Consider the following 7,858-nt stretch of genomic DNA (forward strand, 5'->3'; position numbering starts at 1 on the left):
CTCTCCATCTCCCAGGGTTTAGCTCTGGCACCCCCACGATCCAGGGGTTGTGCTCCCTCTCACCAGCTATGCTCCACTCCTTCCAGTGTTGGCAGCAGCCAGAAATACAGCTGTGGGGAGGGCCAATCTGGAAGGAGCAGCAGCTAGTAAAACTGGGCTCCTGTGGCAGTTGCACATCCGCCATTGCTGCCATCTCTAGTGAGGCAGGTAAGTCTCTTCCCTCTACCACCGAAGTCTTGAAAGGGGCTTTTCTCACCTCTTCACAGAGGACCTGAAGCAGCCCCTTCCAGGCTGGAACTCAGCCACGGTTTCCCACATTTTTCTCCTTTAAAGGAGACTTTTGACATTTTTAAAGTTTGTTGGTCCATTTTTAAAGTTTGTTCATGACTCTTTCATATATTGTTGCAACTCACTATTGGGTCGGGACCCACAGGTTGAGAAATACTGCTCTGTGGCAATGGGGGCCAACCATTTTTGGCAAGTGTGCCATAAATTAGCCCCAGGCCCTCCCCAAGTGCCACTCTGATCCCTTTTCCCTGCCCAGGGTGTTGCTCTGCTTTCTGCTCTCTGCCTTGTGATTCTTGCCCAATCTGCTGCTCTGCTTTCTGCTCCTTGTTCTGCCTCCCACTCTGCTGCTGTCTGCTCCCTAATCTGCTATGTGCCACACGCAGAGGTTGCCCTTGCTACTTGCAGCACATGTGCCCCCAGTTTGGCTATCCCTGCTCCCTAGGGTGCTTGCATACAGACCATCCTGAGCCAAAGGGAGTTAAGAACCCAACACTGATTGAAATCAACTTTGTGAGTTAGGTGCTAGGCACTTTTCTAGGTGCTTGCATATCTTTTAATATATGAATCTGTGAGACAAATTAGACTAAGTGCATTATTTGGAATGGAACTTTTCACAGAAGGAAGCAAACAGCCTCATGGATCTACTGACATCTTTAAGTACTGTGCCATCAGCGGGCACATCTACACATGCTATTAATGCACTGAAAGCTTACCTTTCCCTGGGAGTGCATCTACATGTGCACCTGTTGGGAATAAATTTGCTCCCAAAGGCAGCAGTTCAGTGCAGGGCTACTCCTGCCCTGCTCTGCTCCCCTACAGCAGCCAGGGGTTGCTCCACGCTCCCCTTGGTGCCTGCCCCAGACTGGCAGGGGACACTGGGATCAGGCCTGGGGGGTGGGGGAGCTGTCCCACCTCTAGAGCAGCTGCCTTCCAGCCCTGCACCCCTGCCCCATGGCATCTGCCTCCTGCTGGACCCCTGCTCTGATCTCAGAGTGGGGGCTGGGACATCATCCTTTGCCCCAGGCAGCTGCCTGCTGCTGGGCCACCACTCTAATCTTGAAGCAGAGGCTGAGACATCATCTCCTGCCCAGCAGCTGCCTCCCGCCAGGCCCCAGAGGAGAGGCTGGGACATTGTCCCCTGCCCCGGGCAGCTGCTTGGGGATGATGTCCCAGCCTCAGCTCCAAGATCAGACTGGGGGCTGGGAAGCAGGCAGCTGCCTCAGGGAGGGGACAGTTCTCCTGCTCCCTGCTGCCTGGGCTGCCTGGAAGCAATTTGCTCCTGGTCAGCTGTCTACACATGCACTACTGCTCAGTATCTACTGTGCAGTAAATCTACTACCACACATGAGACTAATTTACTATGCAGTAAATGCTGCACATGTGTAGACAGTAATGCTTTACTGCACAGTAGATTAGTCTACTGTGCAATAAAGCATCTTGTGTAGATGCACCCAAAGAGCCTACTTAGAGACCATATTTCAGGCAGTTCTGTAGCATTTCCATACACCTCTTTACTGTCTATATGAACCTTGAATATATGTGTTGGTGGGAGCAACAGCTGCAAACTTCAGAATTCCCCAGTGCATGTTGATGGGAAAACACAGAGTCCTAGTTCTATTATCCCATCCACTCCACCCCAGCATGCTAGCACTGCAAAGGAATGCATACTATGCCAGGTGGCAGGCTGCTTTAGGATATTTCCCTCCCCCACACCCTACCCCGACCTCTCGTGAGAATGTGGTGGGAAGCAGGGGACAGATTCTGACTGTTTGATACACAAAGCCTGTGTTAAAGCCATCCATGACTGAGCTCCACTGTGGGGAGATGGGCCGTGTGGTGGGATTAGTGACACTAGACCCCTACTGAACCGACTTGTACGGTAAACACTATGAATTCAGATGGGCGTGATTCTGTGGGACAAATGATTATTGGGAAAACTGGCTGTGAAAATGGTGGAAATAGGTAAGGGACTCCATGTACAGAGGGCAAGTGATAGCTTATTTGGCATGTGCTATTGAGGTTAAATATTTTAGATAGAGTTATTGTGGGAAATACTTCAGCAAGTTGGGAGCCCGATCAAGAGATTCCTATTGTAAGTTATTCTACTGCAGAGTCCCCTACCCCACCGTCCAAAACAACACCACCACAGGTTGGCTTTTTGTCATTGCATTTGTTAAATAATATTGTAAAATACAGGAAATTGCACCTGGGGTTTCAAAATGTAGCTCCTGAGCGTTAATTTGGAACTCTCACTTGATTCATCTACTTCATGCTTTTGTTTGGCTAGCTACAGAGCTCCTGTGAGAAGGGTTCAGAGCTCCTGAACCCTTCACACATATCTGAGTTCTCCATGGGATTCCACCACCAAACATTTTGATGTGCATCCTTGCATGTGGCCTCAACCCAGGTGGTATCAAGCAGAGGGGGCTCAGTCCCACCATCTGGGATCATGGGTGCTCTGCAGCTCTTGGGTGGTCTCAGACATTTTCAGATGGATTTCTTGATAAACATCAATATTGCAAGTTCATGCATCCTTAACAAGTTGTGATTAATAAGCTTTCCATCCTGCAACTAGCCAGTAGAGGGCAATATACACATGAACGCACACATAATCACATGCACACATATACTCACACATGCTATCCCAGGAATATATGACACCAGTTGCAGGCCTGTGCCTTGCTTATGTGATATTAATTGGCAAGAGGGCAGTTTTATTGATTACATATAGTAAAGGGAGTAGGAAGGGTTACCGCCTATGCATCTAGGTCACAGCTGAGGAAGCTGTAAGGCGTTCTGGTTTGACTGTTCCTCAAGTCTGGTGCTCATTTGTTCAAACACCCTAAGGTATTTCAGAGACTCTTTTTATTTATACAGGAAAATAACGTATTCTTTTTGAGAGAAAGAAGTAAATGGATTTTGACGTGTTTTATTTTGAAAAAAAAAAACAACTTTGGGAAAGTAGCCAGTGTTCAACTTAGGGGTGTATTTGGTGGCCGTGTTGGTCTGAGACAAAAAGAAATGCAAAATTCTAGAACTCTTGGTTCAGAGATGATACCTTTTATTAGACCAACTAAGAAATTGGGGGAAAACAGTATCTTTTTCTGCAAGCTTTCGGGCGCGCACACCTTTCCTTAGGCTCAGGGAAAATTAAAGATGGTAAAAAGTCCCCAAAGGTAGACAATAAACTTCATTTTTGCACAGAGGAAGCTGAAGGTGGAAGTCTGTTCCTCTGGGTTCATGAGAGTCTTTGCGAGTTGCTCTTTGATGTGCAGATAAGGCAGGATTCCTTCCCTGGTGGTATCAGATGGCAGAAAGGCAAGGAGGTGTAGAAATCTTTCTTGTTGTTCAGCAGTGAATTATAAGTGTTCATCTTAGGTTGTTATCTACATTTCTCACACAAATAGTTGGGTTTTCAGAAGTGAGGTTTTCTAAAGATATTGCGGGTCAAATTCTCATTGACAATCATACATCAATGGGATACGGGTACCTAACTCCCCAAGACTCCTTTGAAAATCCCAGATTAATAACTTGGTGCCTCTTCCCTAAATCACACATTGAAGATTGCTGCTTTAGAGTACAGGAATTCTTCTTATTACTTATTTGTAGTTTTAAAATAATATAACTTCTGTTTTGCATCAGTTCTTTAGAGATCAACACAAACCTACCTTCAGTTTATAGTTCATTCTAATTTTAAGTGCTGAACTATTTTACATATTTATTTTTAATGTACAATAAGGGAAGATAATCGATTAGGATAAGCCAGTGACAATTTACATCAGTTGGAGATCTGCCCCATAGGGTTTAATCAGATGAAAACTAGATTGTTAAACCAAAACAAATCTATTGAAATCAAAGGGAATATTTCTTCATAAAGTCTGAATCCTTTTATCGAAATTACATAGTCCTTATTCAAGCAAAATCCCCACTGAGTATCTAAGTGGAAATAGTTTTCTTTTATCTTGCTTTAACTCAGTTTCCCTAGTAGCAGACTGTGGTAACACATGTCCACAAAGTATTTCTAAAACCTGTTATAAAAAAGTGTCCTAACACTGGTAAAATTAGTAAACGGGGACAAAACAGACATCGGACCACATCAATATCACTATAGCAAAGGACCCTGGTGTAGGAATAGTGTGGCACAAGAGGCACAAATAGGTGTACATATTGACCTGTGATTAATCATTTATGATTAACATGTGAAATAATAGGAAAGGATGACATATGGGGAGTTTAGTTAATTCACACATATTGAGGCATAAAGCTGCCTGAATTGTAAGCAAAACCATGCATAAAATGTGACTGCCACACTGATTGGCTCGTGACGTTCATTCCGGAGGGTTACCAGTCACAAGACTGCCAAGCAGCTTCTTCAGCAAAAACAGCGTTCTTAGCTTTGAACCGAGAAGCCAACTTGATATGGGAGACTAGAGCCTCTGGTTGGTGGCCTGAAACTCCCCAACTAATGGTAATAGCTGGAGCTGATTGAAAATCTGCTCACGGAAGGATTTTCTACAGGAAAATACTAGTATATTGAAACTAAATGTTCTGAAGGACTGAGTTAATTTTGACATTTCTTTCTTGAAAACAATACAAACCATATTCTGCATAATCAGAATGGACTGTTCCACTTATTAATTTAAAAATGTTTTGTTTCGAAATATATTGTTGTTGTTATGCATTACCAAATAATCTAAAAAGAAAGCATAACGTATAAAAATCAATCAAATGTTTCAGTTTTACCTAAATGTCATGTTTTGTTTGACCCAAGCTGGCAATTTTTAATAAATTAATTCAGAATAAAAGACATGTTGAATTTGTGGAATTTCCTATGAAATGGAAATTTCAGTTCCAACACAGAGGCAGTGACAGCCCAGGTCTTTCACACAAAGAAACCCATTCTCTAACCTTTAAATTACTATTCTTTCAGACCCTGGGAGAAAACCTACAGGGATATCAATATGAACGTCCATGTGCAGGATCTGTTTTAATTTATAATAAATCTGGAATGACTGCACTGATTGAAATAGGTTCACCCAAGATTAATAATGGTGGATTGGCCATGAAACTGCTTTTGTCCAAAAAACACTAAGGCACATACTTAACTTGAGATGTGTGAGATATTAGATGATGTAGGGTGGCACCTTAGAGAATACCATATTTCACAGTGTATAAATTGGGTTTTGAAGCCCAGTTTTGACCTCTGAAAATGCAACCTTGACTTGTACACCGTGTCATATAAAATCATTGCCGACAAACTGCAAGTTCAGTGAATGCGCGAGGCATGATCGCATTAACTGCACTAATTGCAGGAGGAGTGGTCTCACTAATTACAGGAGGCATGGCCGCATTAATTAAATTGGCACTATTTTAGCAAAGACCAAATGAACTTAATTACAGGTACTGCCAGTGCTGTAGCAAGCAGGGGGGACATATGTCCTGGGCGCTGAAGTGAAGAGGTGCGAACAGGAACTGCCCAGCTGGGGCGGGGCGCAGGATGGAGCCGTGAGTGGCTTATTTGGTGGGGTGCAGGGATTGGGGAAGGATGGCTCCCACTGCTGTGTACACTCCCAAGCCAGCATTGGGGGGCGGACCCCAGATCTGTGCTTGGGGCAAGGGCAGTCTGCTGCTGCAGGCTTCGCCCAGGGCACCAAGCTTCATTGCTATGGCACTGGGTACCGCAAATACCACATGGTATTCAGGGTGCCACCAAAACGAATGAAGTTCAAGACGCGAGTCATCAACTTTGCTCTCAATACTAACAACAGTTCTGCAGCCCATCAGCTGGGTGCAAACGAGAAAGTGGTTTGTGGCTGGCAAAAAAATCATCCACAACATAAAGAAGATGCCACGGCCGCGAAAAGCAATGCAGGTAGCCAGATTTAGAAAGAGACCTTGCCAAATGGGTCAACAATCAGTGATAGTCTGGCAGAATCATAATAAAAAACATCATCCTACTGCAAGACAAGATGTGGGCTATGGAGAAAAGATTAAAAGACTTTACTGGCAACCCAACCTGGTGTTCCCGGTTTATGAAAAGAAATTCTCTTTCTCTCTGCGCCATGTAACAAAGATATTGCAGAGATTACCAGCCAACCTCGAAGACAAGATAGCCCAGTTCCAGAGCTATGTGTTGAACCTCTGAAAGAAAAACAATTACTATCTCAGGCAAATTGAGAATACGGACAAAACACCCATGTGCTTTGATATGTCAACAAGCTGAGCCGTGGATGTCACTGGAACTAAAACTGTACTGATGAAGACTATGGGCCATGAGAAAAGAATGGCGGACTGGATGATGGGCAGCCGACATTTGTTTACAAAAGCTGGAAACATACAAGCGGCCTCCTTAGCAACTGTGTGCCAATGGATTCTTACAGCTTGGAGGAACATTAAACCTCAAACCATTGCACATTCAATCAAAAAATGCAGGATCAGTAATTCTGTGGGTGGTGAGGAGGATAATATTCTGTGGCATGATGATCAAACAAAGCATAAAGACACCAAAGCATCCGATGCCAAGGATCCATGAAATGATCAGATTACTAACCATTTAGATTGGGAGGAATTGTTTGGGGCTGACAGTTCTGACGATGAAAGCAAACGAGGGATGTTTACATTGTTAATTTTTAGTATTCCTAAAATGTTTACATTATTGAAATGAGGGATTTTTAAATGTTATTATTAAGAGGGATTATTTAAAGGGGGATTTTTAAATGTTGACTGAGTGCAAGCGGTGGCAGCCAGTGCTGCTGATGGTGCTAATAATGGTGATAATTTTATTGATCGCTCCTGATTTGTGCTGATTGCTAATTGTGTGTAAACCTGTGGTGATGAGATCAGTGCTGATTGTGCTAATCATGCTGGCGACTGTTTGTTCTTGTTTCTGAATAAAATGCAGGTTGACTTATACAGCGTATCTATGAAAATTCTGACTTTTCATGTCAGAAAACCTGGGTTGACCTATACACTGTGAAATATGGTAACTGGTTCAGTGAGGCATGCGCTTTCTTAGATGACAGCCTACTTCCTGTGATTCTAGGTATGTGAAAAGTACATTGACTATCATTTTTCATCTCTCTACTCTGCTTTCTTTTACTTAAAAGGTGTCCCTTTTTCATAGGTCTAGACCCTACAGATCTAAATTTACCAGTCAAGAAAAAAAGCATGAGGAATCTAGCAGACCTCCTGAGGCTAAAAAGAAAGGCCTACAAAGGATGGAGGATGGGATTCACCACCAAGGAGAAATATTCTGCACTGGTCTGGTCCTTCAGGGAGCGAATCAGGGAGCAAACCAGGAAAGCCAAGGCTGCAACTGAACTCCAACTAGCTTCGAGCATCAAGGACAATAAAAAGTCCTTTTTCAGATATGTGGGGAGCCGGAGCATAAGCAAGGGCAATATTGGATCCCTGCTCAACCAGATGGGACAAATGACAACTGACGCCCAGGAAAAAGCCAACCTATTAAATGGGTACTTTGCATCGGTCTTTCATCAGTCCCATGAGACGCCCATGCCCCCTGAGGGAGATCCCCTGCCCTCCATCAATGCTAACCTCGTAAAGGAACACC

General features: G+C 44.0%; 1 protein-coding gene across 1 annotated transcript in view; it reads left to right on the forward strand.

Moving 5' to 3' along the window:
- Positions 1–4,673: 4,673 nt before the first annotated feature.
- Positions 4,674–7,858, forward strand: part of PSPH (phosphoserine phosphatase) — a 24,638-nt gene continuing 21,453 nt past the window's right edge. Inside the window, exon 1 of the mRNA XM_019511361.1 lies at positions 4,674–4,816. The gene's annotated coding sequence lies outside the window, so the exon portion shown is untranslated. The remainder of the gene's footprint in view (positions 4,817–7,858) is intronic.

Source organism: Gavialis gangeticus, unplaced genomic scaffold, assembly GCF_001723915.1.
Source record: "Gavialis gangeticus isolate Ggan-Ray unplaced genomic scaffold, GavGan_comp1, whole genome shotgun sequence".
Taxonomy (NCBI): Eukaryota; Metazoa; Chordata; order Crocodylia; family Gavialidae; genus Gavialis; species Gavialis gangeticus.